Below are 12,314 nucleotides of genomic sequence, written 5' to 3'. Positions count from 1 at the left end.
CTCTTAATATCCACTGAGTTAAGGTGGGGGATGGGAATTGCCACCTGCTCCACTCCTAATACTGGAAAAGAAAAAACAGACCAACGTCCCCGTATATCGAACCAATAGCAAAAGTTCACAACTTATACACCATTTATCTGCCTAAGAAATTAGGTGTCCATAATTATGTAACAAAAATAATTAGGGCTCAATTCATAAATTGATTACTCGGGCTTCGTTTGACTTGTTTGCACATGCTAATGGGATAAGGACTATATGGTTCTTGTGACTGAGGAGTTGGGGAGCTTTAAGACTCCATTGCCTAGGATCCTTAAATACTCAGTAATTAGGATACTTGTTAACAGCTGTTGACCAACCAGGGAATGCGGTCGGGAACTTTTGTCAAGCTGTAAAGGAGTGAGTATCTTTGGGGGCAAGAATGCAATGGTTGATGAGAATATAGAGATTGCTATATCACGTATGTGGTTTTTTGCAGTTAATTCCCGTGATCAAGAAACTCATGAAACAGGAGGATACCCGGAATCCTGTTGGGAAAATTACTGGCTATTTGTTCATTCCGCTGTTGTGGGGACCCCTTTCTTTGCTATTTTTGGACACATATATGATATGGATTTTTCCAGTTGAAAATTCTTCATGTCTTTGGCAATATATTACCATCATCACATGGACTCTTTTCATATTCATGACCAGGAGTTACAGTGTATTATAAAGCTCTGGTCTGGACTTCTTTAGCAATTACAATAGCAAACATTGTGTAGGCTCCAGTGTATTGTGAGGAGCCAATTATTTTGTCTAGCTCCTTTGTCCCTTATTGGTATTATTTTTGTTACATAATTATGGACGCCTAATTTCTTAGGCAGATAAATGGTGTATAAGTTGTGAACTTTTGCTATTGGTTTGATATACGGGGACGTTGGTCTGTTTTTTCTTATCTTACCCACATCAGCCCTTTGCTGGTTCCACTCCTAATACCAGCTAGGTGAAGGTGCGGGATGGGCATTACTACCTGCTTTACTCCTAATACCAGCTGAGTAAGGTGGGGTGGGCATTGCCATCTGCTCTGATCCTAAAAACAACCAGGTTAAGCCAGAGGGTGGCCATTGCCACCTGCTCCACTCCTGATTCCAGCTCGCTGAAGGGGGTGGGTATTGTCACCTGCTCCGCTCCTAATATCAGCTGGGTTAATGCAGGGGGCAGGCATTGCACCCTATTCAACTGCTAATACCAGCTGGCTGAAGGGGGTGTGGGCATTGCCACCTGCTCCACTTCTAATACCGTGTGGGTTAAGGTGGGGGTGGGGATTGCCACCTGCTCTTCACCTAATGCCAGACAGGTTAAGGAGCGAGGAAGGCATTGCCACCTCCTCTGCTCCTGTTCCTGGCATGGGCTTTTCACCATGGTATTTTTTCTGGAGCGATATGGTAAGTTGCTTGGGCTTTCCTCTACAGCAGCACCCTATGGTAGTGCATCAGGGTACAAAGTGAGTCGTCTGAAACACGCTTACTCAATTATATGGTAGGATCCATCAGGTTCAAGGTGCTCATACATAGGTATTGGCAGAACTGATATGAATGGCAAGGGCAGTGTTAGTTATAGGATAGCTTGCCGTCTTCAGGACAGGGACTGTTAGGATTTGGGTGCAAAGATGCCCAAGGTAGGGGGGGAGGACATGAAGATGGGTTTATCCTAGACAGCAAAAGAATGAAATTATTTTCGTTCCCAAGACTGATACATTTCAAACCAGTTCCAGCCAGCCTTCAAGGACAGTTGCTACACTCGGCTGGGAAAGTGAAAGTAAGTATTTGTGAGATAACCTGCTAGTATAGTACCCCTAAGAAACTTCCCCCAGGCCCCAAGGGTCATACAGAACACGTATTTCATTCATGGCTCAGCACAGAACATACAATTGCATTCATGGCAGATATGCAGTCAAGAATTAGCCTTGGAAAGCAGTTTCTCAGGAACCTTCTATGCTCCTTTGCAAGAAGTAGGACTCCAGACATTTAACATATTTATACTGAGCATGTATTGTCCGAGAAGGCTGTAAATTCTAAAGAAATATTTGCATTAGCTCTAAAGAATGTGTATAAACTGTGTGCTGACCTCTGATCTTTTATTCTGTAAACTATTAAGATTTAAGGGCCTATAATAGTCTCTGCTGTGATTATGTGGTACGCATATGTTCTAATGAGGGCATCTGCCTCTGGTTTTATTAATAAATTAATAAATAAAGCTCATAGTTCTTTATGCATCACTATTTAGTGTCTTGATTACTTGAGGAAGTTGGCTTTAAGGGAAATATAATTTGAAAAGCAGTGCAGTCTAAAAAAATTTCCCTAACACTGGGAATGCTGGATGGAACTGAGTACTGACCGATCTCTTGTTTGGGACAGTTAAATGGAAAACATTATTTTCCTGGGACAGTGATTGGCGCAGAGATCCTTCTTCGCCATGAACTTCAAGTCGGACTGACCCAGAATGCAGCCAGAAGACACTAAGTTTGTACCCAGACTGCCCAATGGTGGATTATTTATTCTTTCCATGTCATTGGGGGGTGGGAGGGGGGTGATGGGATTGGGGCAGTGCTAAAGGCTGTGTGGATTTTCTGCTTGAGGTGCCCAACCTACAAAGTTCTCTCTGGCCATAACTGGAAAGACGTGTCCTGCTATCCTCAGAAGGGTACCCCACAATTTCAGAACAAAATCTTCATCACTCTCTTTCTTTCCTTTCAGTATAACAAAGGAGCAGAACAGATCATGCGAAGTGATGGTATTGCCCTACTCTGCTCTGTGTTGTGTTCAGTTTTGGGCACCACAACTAAAGAAGGATATAGACAAGTTGGAACATGTCCAGAGGAGGACAACTGAGATGGGGAGGGGGCTGGAGACCAAGTCCTATGAAGAAAAGTTGAAGGAACTCAGTATGTTTAGCCTGGAGAGGAAACGACTGAGAGGTGATATGATAACCATCTTCAAGTACTTGAAGGGCTGCCATATAGAGGATGGCGCAGAACCATTTTCTGTTGCCCCAGAAGGTCGTACCAGAACCAACGGGATGAAATGAAATCAAAAGTGTTTTCGGCTAAAGATTAGGAAGATCGTCCTGACAGTTAGAGCGGTCCTTCAGTGGAACAGGCTTCCTCGGGAGGGGGTGGGCTCTCCTTCCTTGGAGCCTTTTAAGCAAAGGCTAGATGGCCACCTGACAGCAATGCTGATTCTGAGAACCTGGATAGATCATGAAAGGGAGGGCAGGAAGGATTACATCAGTGCTTGGTTTTCGTGGCCCGATTACACACCCACGCAACATCTGGGCATGAGCAGGGGTCACTCGGGGTGTGCGTGGGAGGTAAATGTAATTTCCTGCATTATGAAGGGGTTGGACTAGATTACCCTGGATGTACCTTCCAGCCTTAAGAGTCTATGATTCTATAAGCACATGCCATCGGCAAATGAAAAAAAATAACATTCTGGCTAGAGGTTAACTAACTAAAACTTTAAACACTTGCTACCTATTTCTCTACAATTATTCTTTGGCATAGTATGCTTACCCACCAGCTAAAGGAAGTCCGTTCCACCCCAGAGGGTTCTCATCAATTTGGTACAAAGGCACGGAAGCCACAGCCCTCTCGCATGCGGAGCTGAGCTGAAAAGGTCCACAACGGGCCCTCTTTTCTGGCCTCATTGCATCTCTGAATAAGCCCTCTTCTTCTTCAGAGATAAGCAGCTCCTCCTCTTCCTCCAGCCTGGATACGAGGTCCGGTTTGGGAATCACAGGTCCTTTCATCAGAAAAAGAACCCCAGAAAATTATTATTGCTTTTTGAGTGCATCAATTCAGCAATTTCAATGTAGGTTCACTCCAGACCTCCAGAAATACACAACAGGCAAGTAAGAGGGGCCCATGGAGGGCAGAGAACACGATGGGCCGAGAACCTTCCATCCAGTATTGGCAGTTCTGCTCCTGCTCCCAGCCCAGCTGAGACATAAAAGCTAGCTGAGAACTCAGTCAGAGGCAAAGAAGCCGGAAGACTCCTCTCCTCTGCCACATCTCAGCACAGGTAAGGCAAGACTTGCCCACACCCAGATGGCCCATGTTAGCCTGATCTCCTCAGATCTAAGCAGGGCGGGTGCTGGTTAGTTGCTGGGTGGGAAATCATCCAAGAAATCCAGGGTAGCTATGCACAGGCAGGCACTGATAAACCATGTCTTGCCTGGAACTCCCTCTGGGGTTGTCTTAAGCCAGTTGTGTCTCCTTGACACCAAATTAGACACGTACACAGCCACACCCAAGGCAAGGCTCAGCCTAGAAGGAAGCCCTGCTTTGACCTTCCCACTTTCCCAAAACCTGGCCTCTCTTGGCACCTCTCCTGCTGCAACAGGGTTGGGGAGGGGGGGCAGAGAACACAATGGACTGAGAACCGTCCATCCAGTATTGGCCGTTCTGTTCCTGCTCCTAGCCCAGCTGAGACGGAAAAGCCAGCTCCGAACTCAGTGGCACAGAAGCCGGCAGACTTCCCTCTGTAGCTATATCTCAGCACAGGTAAGGCAGGCCTGCCCAGACCTAGATGGCCCAGGTGAGCCCGATCTTCTCAGATCTAAGCAGGTTTGGTGCTGGTTAGTAGCTGGATGGGAAACCATCCAAGAAGTCCTGGGTCGCTATGCACAGGCAGACACGGATCAACCATGTCTTGCCTTGAAAGCCTCCTGTCGTTGTCTTAAGTCAGTTCTGACTTGACAGCAACTTATACACACAGAGAGAGACACAAACAGCCACTCCCAAGGCAAGGACCAGCCTGGGGGGAAGCCCCTGTTTAGACCCCCCCACTTTCCCCAAACCTGGCATCTCTTGGCCCCTCTTCTGATGCACTCCCATGTGGTCCAAAGACTGCTAAGCAGGGGCTCCCTCTCTGTAAGGAAAACCCAGACCCCCACACATACACTTCAGTCGAAGCCTCATGGAGGGGGGCAGCAATCAGACATTGGACACAGCACAAACCAGCCCTCCTCGTTCCTCTTTAAGGAGCATGAAGGAGACAGCCCAGGAGAAAAGGACCCTCACCCAGAGAGGCCACGTTCCAAAAATTCTCCAGCATGACTTCCTTGTACAGGGCTCTCTGGGCTGGGCTCAGTAGGCTCCACTCCCCCTTGGAGAAATACACGGCCACCTCTTCGAAGGACACGCGACCCTAATGGAAAAAAAGAAAAAAATAGTAAGAGGAGAAGGCAGAAGATGTTAGCAATGTATGGACCAACGGATGGCTAAATCCTAAGTGTAAGGTTGGACCTTTAGGAAAGTTTTTGGGTTCGTTTCCCACCCTCTTTTAGGGCTCCCTGGGCCTGAACTGCAGGCTTTTGGAATGTATAGCCCTTGCTAGGCCCAAAGCAAAGTCAGCTCTTCAAAATTGGCTCAGAGAGGGAATACTGTACCAGGCTGCCAAAAGTCAGGTGAATAAATTTTGTTTGACCGGGCAGAACATTTACTCTCAATAATGTCAAAATGCCCAAAAAACAGCATTGGACTGGAACATGGATTTAGAATCAACCCAGAAGCTGAGTGGCTTTGACCAATTAAAATGTTTTCTTTTTCTTTAATCATGGCGAGCCAACCAGGAAAACCTTATAGAGCTAAAGTTGCAAATTATATCTGTAAAGGTAAATGTTAAAAGGGTAAATCTTGTCACATTTTTTGAACGACTTCAGGAAGAGTTTTGCTGAAGCTCCCCTGTTGGGTTTCTGACTGTTCCAGATGGTCTCATTTTAAGAGTTTTTCTATACAGGGGTTGTTATTAAGGAGACGGAAAAGGAACATAATTTTGATTGGAAGAATGTTGTGTGTCGTTTCAACTGGTTAGCCAACGTCATTCTATTCCACTTCATTTTCATTCCTTCCTTCCTATTTAGGATCTCACTATAGATGGTGACGGAAGCCATTCTGCCAATTTTTGAATTGTTATAATGCATGAATAGTGAATGTGATTCATTTATTTACTCACTGACATATTTATATGCCACCTTTCCACATAGTTCCAAGTATCTATCAAAATTAAAAACTTTCCAAACAAAGACCAAAACTAAAGTCCCTCCCCTTCACCATTAAAATAAGCCTGCCCTTCACACCCCCTCAAAAGCCACAATAAATAAGCAAGACTTGCCGTGCCTCCTGAAGATCTCCAAAGAGGGGGCTCCCCCTCCCCTCCATAGGGATCCCAGTCCATGAGCAGGAGCCACAATGGAAAAGGCCCTGTCTCTGGTTGATGTCTTTTATCTGTATTTTGCATTTTTATTGTTTGTTATGGGTGCTAGTTGGATTCATTTTATATTTTTCCACTTTCACTGTGTCTCCCTTTATACTTAAGTACTACCTTTGTTGGCACCTTAGGAGGCAACCATTTTTTTCCTTCACTACAATATACCAGCATTTTCATGGCTGCCTTGGAGCAGCGCTTCCTCAGTTCCACGCACTGAGATCCCTCTTACACCTGAGATGTATAGACAACATTTTTATAGGCTGGACATGTACGAAGGAAGCACTACAGAAATTTCACCAGGATCTCAGCAACTTCTACTCTACCATCACTGAATTCTCACAAATAGCACATTTTCTGGACACCAATGTAAAATGTACAATGGTAAACTTCCTAACTCTTGCAATAAACCAAGATGCCAACACTGTCCCTATATTCGCCTTAAGAAAACAATCATTGGACCTAAAAACACCAGCCACAGCATCTCTGGGCCATTCATAGTTTACCTTCGCATGTTATCTATGCCACCAAGTGACAACAACGCCCTTCCACTCTCTAGAAAACACAAACACAAATTCAGAACAACGGAGCCCCCAGGGCTAAACAGAGACATGGGATTCTTATCTCACAAGAGAGGCTAATTTTCTGCCTTACATTACACATTGGACCTCTACATCCCATTTCCCTACTTTGCAACACCCTCTAAACCTTCTGAATGGGATATAAAGGCTCAGGGATCTCCATGCCTACTAGTATCTGAAGAAGGGATATTTGTCCCTTGGAAGCTTATTCTGAGGAAAGTCTTATTGGTCTCTGAGGCGCTACTGGACTCCAGCCTTGGTTGTCTACTGCAGAACAACAGGGCCACCCACCTGGAACTGTCAATCAATCCAGCTTCATATATTTATATATTTACAGGTATTTGGCATTTTTGCACCTGGCCCTCAACACTGAAAAATGGGCTTTTCCCAGGCCTTCTAAGAAGAATTGCTCTCTCTCTTTTGCTCTCTCTCATGCATGCACACATAAACAAAACCCTTTCATAAATTATTCAACATTTAGCCCTCCACCAGGGCTGCTAGTTCTAGCATGGGGAATTTCTGGAGATTTAAAGGCAAAGTCTGGAAATGGTGCTCAGCGGGGACACGATACCATGGGCTCTGCCCTGATCACTGCATTTGGGAGACCAGTTGTGATTCCAGGAGAAATCCAGGCCCCACCTGGAGGCTGGCAACCAGTAGGGTTTCATTGTCTCAGCTGGGGCTTCTTTGCAGGTGTCACCTGAGACAGGCTGTGGCCAGAAGTAAAGGCAAAGAGCCTCGTCCTCAGAAGGAACCGTTCCTTCCCTCCGGCACAGCTGTCCTCTCCCGCCTTACCGGAGCTGGCTTCATGGTGGCTCCATCCACTTCATCAGATGGAAGGAAGGGTGGAGAAGGCATCAGAGGTACTTCTGGGTTGCCTGGGAAGGTGAGAAAGAAAGATGATTGAAAACCCTTCAGGCTACACAAACATCTTCTGTGCCAGCATCCCTCAGTGAGGCTCTCTCTGGATTTGCCTCAGAAGAGAATTCAACGTACTGGGTTGGATCAAAGGGGGCTCCAGATTCTTTACCGATTTCCCCTCGGCCACCCATTCTGTATGGGGGAAGGTCCAACACTCCTTCTCTGCCCACCCCCCTCCCCTCCTGGCCAGGTCTCCTTCCAAACTTGCCAGTCTGGCTGCTTCAGAGAACTCAGATTTTGTGCTCAGGAAGAGATCCGCGACTCCGTCTCCCGTCCAAAGCTATGGCCCTTCATCAGCATTGCCAGCTCCTGCAATGGCTGCCACAGTGAATCCGGCCAGGACGGAGTCCGAGCAGACAACACACATATTTGGGGGGGGGGGGGGGTGTTGATAACAGCCCTCCTTTTGCTCCGCCTTGGCTCTTGCATTGCCGCCGCCCACCCATATCTTCTCCCCGCAAAGCCCCTTGGAGCTGACCCGATTCACTTGCAGCAATGCAAGCAGCAGCCGGGAAACAAAGACCGGACTTTTGCACATGGGGAGGGCAGGAAACGGCTCTGCACAAATACCCCCCCCCCCACCCCCCAATGTGCCTCTCAAGGACTGCAGACTCTCTTGTTTTAACCCTTGGAGAGGAGCTCCCCACTTAAGGAATGCCCCAGGAGAGAGGAAGGAAAGCCCCCCCCCCCCGAAGCAGAAACACGTCAAATGGTATCAAGTACATTGGATTTCCTGCATGGAAAGGTCAGGCGATGCTGTGCCTACGTGAACGGGACAGGGGAAGATACGAAATTTTCTTTTCCCTTTTCCTGCAAACATCTGACAGACAACATGGTGATAGGGGGAAGTCAGCGTGGATTTGTCTCCAACAGGTCTTGCCAGGCCAACTTCATCTCCTGTGATGGAGTGACAGGCTTCCTGGATCCCGGGAATGATCTGCTGGGTCGACTGGGTTCCTCTTTAACTGTGCAGATGTCACCAAACGGGAAGGAGTAGCAAACACCTTTGCAGGCAGGGATAGAATTCCACACCAGAAAAGTGGGCGGATTTGAGTAAGATGCGGTTTAACATGGGTAAGAGCCAGGTTCTCCACCTGAGTAACAAAATGATGGATACGCTTCTGGGTAGCAGCATCTGTGAACAAGACCTTGGGATATGGGTGGATGGGAAGTTAAAGATGAGGAGTCAGTGTAATGCAGCAGCAAAATAGGCAAACGTAATCTCGGGATGTGTCATGAAAGGCACAACATCCAAATCACAGGATGTTATTGTCCCTCGGTACACCTGATTGGTCAGGCCCCACCTGGAGTATTGTGTGCAGTTCTGGAGGCCTCACTTCAAAAAAGGATGTGGACAAATTGGAACGGGTGCAGAGGAGAGCGACGAGGATGATCAGGGGCCTGGAGACTGAGCCCTGCGAGGAAAGACTGAGGGACCCGGGAATGTTCAGTGTGGAGGAGGTTGAGGGGAGACATGATGGCTCTCTTGAAGTATTTAAAAGGCTGTCACTTAGGGGAGGGGAGGGAGCTGTTCCTGTTGGCAACAGTACAGGAATTTTAAAAAAATGAATTACAGGATGGAAGGTACCAGGTGGACATTAGGGGGGGTGGAATCTTCACATTAAGAGTAATCCAGCAGCGGAATCGGCTGCCTGGGATGTCGTGGGCTCTCCCTCATTGGCAGTCTTCAAGGAATGGCTGGAGGAATCCTTGTCAGGGATGCTTTAGGCTGTTCCTGCCTTGGGCAGAGGGTTGGACTAGATGTCTGTAAGGCCCCTTCCAACTCTGTGATTCTATGGTATAAACTGGCTTTGGCTTAAAACTTAAATGTCTACAGGGGACTCACCTGGACAAGGAAACCCACCCCAACCCACCCTCACCTCCATCAATTGATCCCCCTCACCTTTCACTGCCCCCCAGCTCTGGGGCCCTGGACAAAAGACAAGATTGAGATCCCACACATGCCTAGTGCCGCTCTTCGCAAAGGGGCAGTGACTGGGCTGTTGCTAAGTCAAGCGCTCTCTCCATTGCCTGACAGACGTGGGGCAAATCTCACATATCAGTCGCACAACAGACTGAGTGTGGGAGCCCAGCCTAGCAGACTCAGGTTTGGGAGGGACTCAATCGACAATACTCCGCTAAGACTCTGGGACTCCCTCCCCCAGTGATTTTGTTAAGCCCCTTCTTGCAGGTCTTCATTTCTTGAAAAAATTGAGAAGGCCTTTCCATAGAAAAGTAACCAAACTTTCCCCCTGAGGCTCAAGTTTCAGTAAATCACTGTGTTTTACAGTCGCTCTCCTTTTTACATTAAAGCTGCTTTGGGCAGTGCAGAGGGAAGGCAGTGAATGATAATGGTTAGAGTGTGAGAACGGGAGTGGGGGGAGAGCAGGCTCAAATCTCTTGGCAGAGAGGAGGGACATGGTGGTCATCACACAAACTGATTAGGAATTGGAGAACTCTTCAAGAACTACCGTGCTGGGCACATATAATAAGCAACCGAAAACATTATCACTGAAGCAGTCCCAAATTATAAGAATTTATTTATTTATTTATTTAATTGTAGTCCACCCTTCTCGTTATGATTTAAGGCAGATTACAACAGCGTGAGTAGAAGTCCAATATAATCGACAGCTGGGACATTCACTGAGCAAAGCAGAATCAGGCTCCTGCTATCCTCCAAGGGTCTCAGAGCAGCGTGCGGAGTTCCCCCTTCCTGGCAGTAGGCTTGTGGCTTCCCAGCAGAGAGGAGATTCGAACCTGGCTCTCTCAGATCCTTTTCCCACCCATTAACCACTGCCCTCTCTGGCTGCCCTATCAGGACCAACTGGAGAATGGACACTCAAAGCATTATGAAGATTATTTTTGAGGCTTGAGAAATTTGGATACATTTCACCAAGAATTTATGTTTGGAACGGGATCTCGATCTAGTTGGAGATGTAAGATCCAATCACAGAACTTGTGGTATGTGACACCAGAAAAATTAGCAAAGATGTACACTGTACACTGTACAAAGATGAAATACCCAATAAATGCTGGAAGTGCAAAGAAAAAGGGGACACCTTTTTCCATATACATGAGCTGTTGCAAGAGGTGCTAGAAATAAACATACCCTATAAACCAGAAATCCTCCTGTTAAATATAATACCTGTTGCCAGTGACCCACCCCGCCTCTGCAATTGAGCCTGCTCCATGAACTGTGCCAGTGTCCTGCCATGCTGTTGTTGCGCTTAGCCCAAGAACTCTGTTTCTTAGCCCACACCTGCTTCCTGCCTTGCTGTTCTCCTGTGTATGGACCGTGTATGACAATACCTCATGCCCTCATGGACTCCTACCCCACCTGGGCCCAGTGCCACGCCGCTAGCAGCTCAGTGCCAGCCAGAGGAGCCCTCCTTGAGCCTGGCCAGGCGCCCCCTGGTCAGTCCCACAGGGAGTCCCTCGCAGGACGGTCACTGAATCTGCCCTCACTACCAGGCAGCCAGCTAGCCAGCCTTCAAGACATGCCCAGGAGGAAGCCATGTTCTAAAGCAGCAAAGAGCCATCAGGGACAGTTTACTGTGAGGCTGCCTTTTCGAGACCCAGCTGGCTCCCATCACGTTCACGGTGTCCAGCCTCACCCTGCTATGCATATCTCTGGAAGCCGCCCTGAGATGGAAGCTACGTGCCGGCTGTCCAGAACACCTAAGGGACTCTTGACAATGCAGCCACCACATTCCAGAGAAGATCCCATCAAGACAATTTCTGTTTCCTGAGGAGATCTAATCAACCCACCTGGTACTCCTTCCCCTCCTTTGTCCCCTCGCCCCGAGGTGTCACCATCATACATTCAGACCCTAAAGTGGCCCATTAGTTAGAGAAATAAAGCAATCAAGTCTTTTGTCTCCCCACCTGAGAACTACTAGGAACGCTTCCGCCTCAGGGTATGTTTTTGGGTATTTAAGCAGGCTCTGCCTACCATGAGCTGTGAGTGCCATTCCTCTCCTGATCCCCGTCCATCGCCCTGCGCGCACCATTCCTATCCTGACCCCCGACCATCACTCTGCGTGTCTACTTCGCCATGCTTCGCTGCTGCTTCTCCACTTCTCGCTGTGACCAGGTGCGCATCGCTCCGCTTCTTCAATCTCAAGTGGGTCCCTGCTCATGCAAACAGCACTATTTTTCCTACTCTGTATTTCTTAGTCCTTGTGCGTCCTCTGCTTGTGTTATTGTAGGCTTACACAAACACCTTTAGTAAACACTATTTGCTTTAACTAGTCGTCTCTTCTTTATTGCACGAGTAATCCGGAATTGGTGGACTCTGGTATACATTGGTTAAGATCCGCACTAATTTTAAACCCAGACTGCGGGCTAATTCCCCCATAAAATAGTAGTTCTGGTAACATACCGGAGGAGCTAAATAGGGAAAGTAGATATTTGATAATACATATAACAACAGCAGCAAGAATAGTATACTCCAGCTACTAGAAAAACACAGATATACCAACAAAAGAATTAATAGAGAAAATCTTAGAGACGGCAGAAATGGACACACTGACAGAATTAATAAAAGAAATAAATGGTTATGATGGAAAAC

The sequence above is a fragment of the Eublepharis macularius genome, chromosome 4 (assembly GCF_028583425.1).
Source record: "Eublepharis macularius isolate TG4126 chromosome 4, MPM_Emac_v1.0, whole genome shotgun sequence".
Classification (NCBI taxonomy): Eukaryota; Metazoa; Chordata; class Lepidosauria; order Squamata; family Eublepharidae; genus Eublepharis; species Eublepharis macularius.
This window is presented reverse-complemented; position numbering follows the sequence as displayed.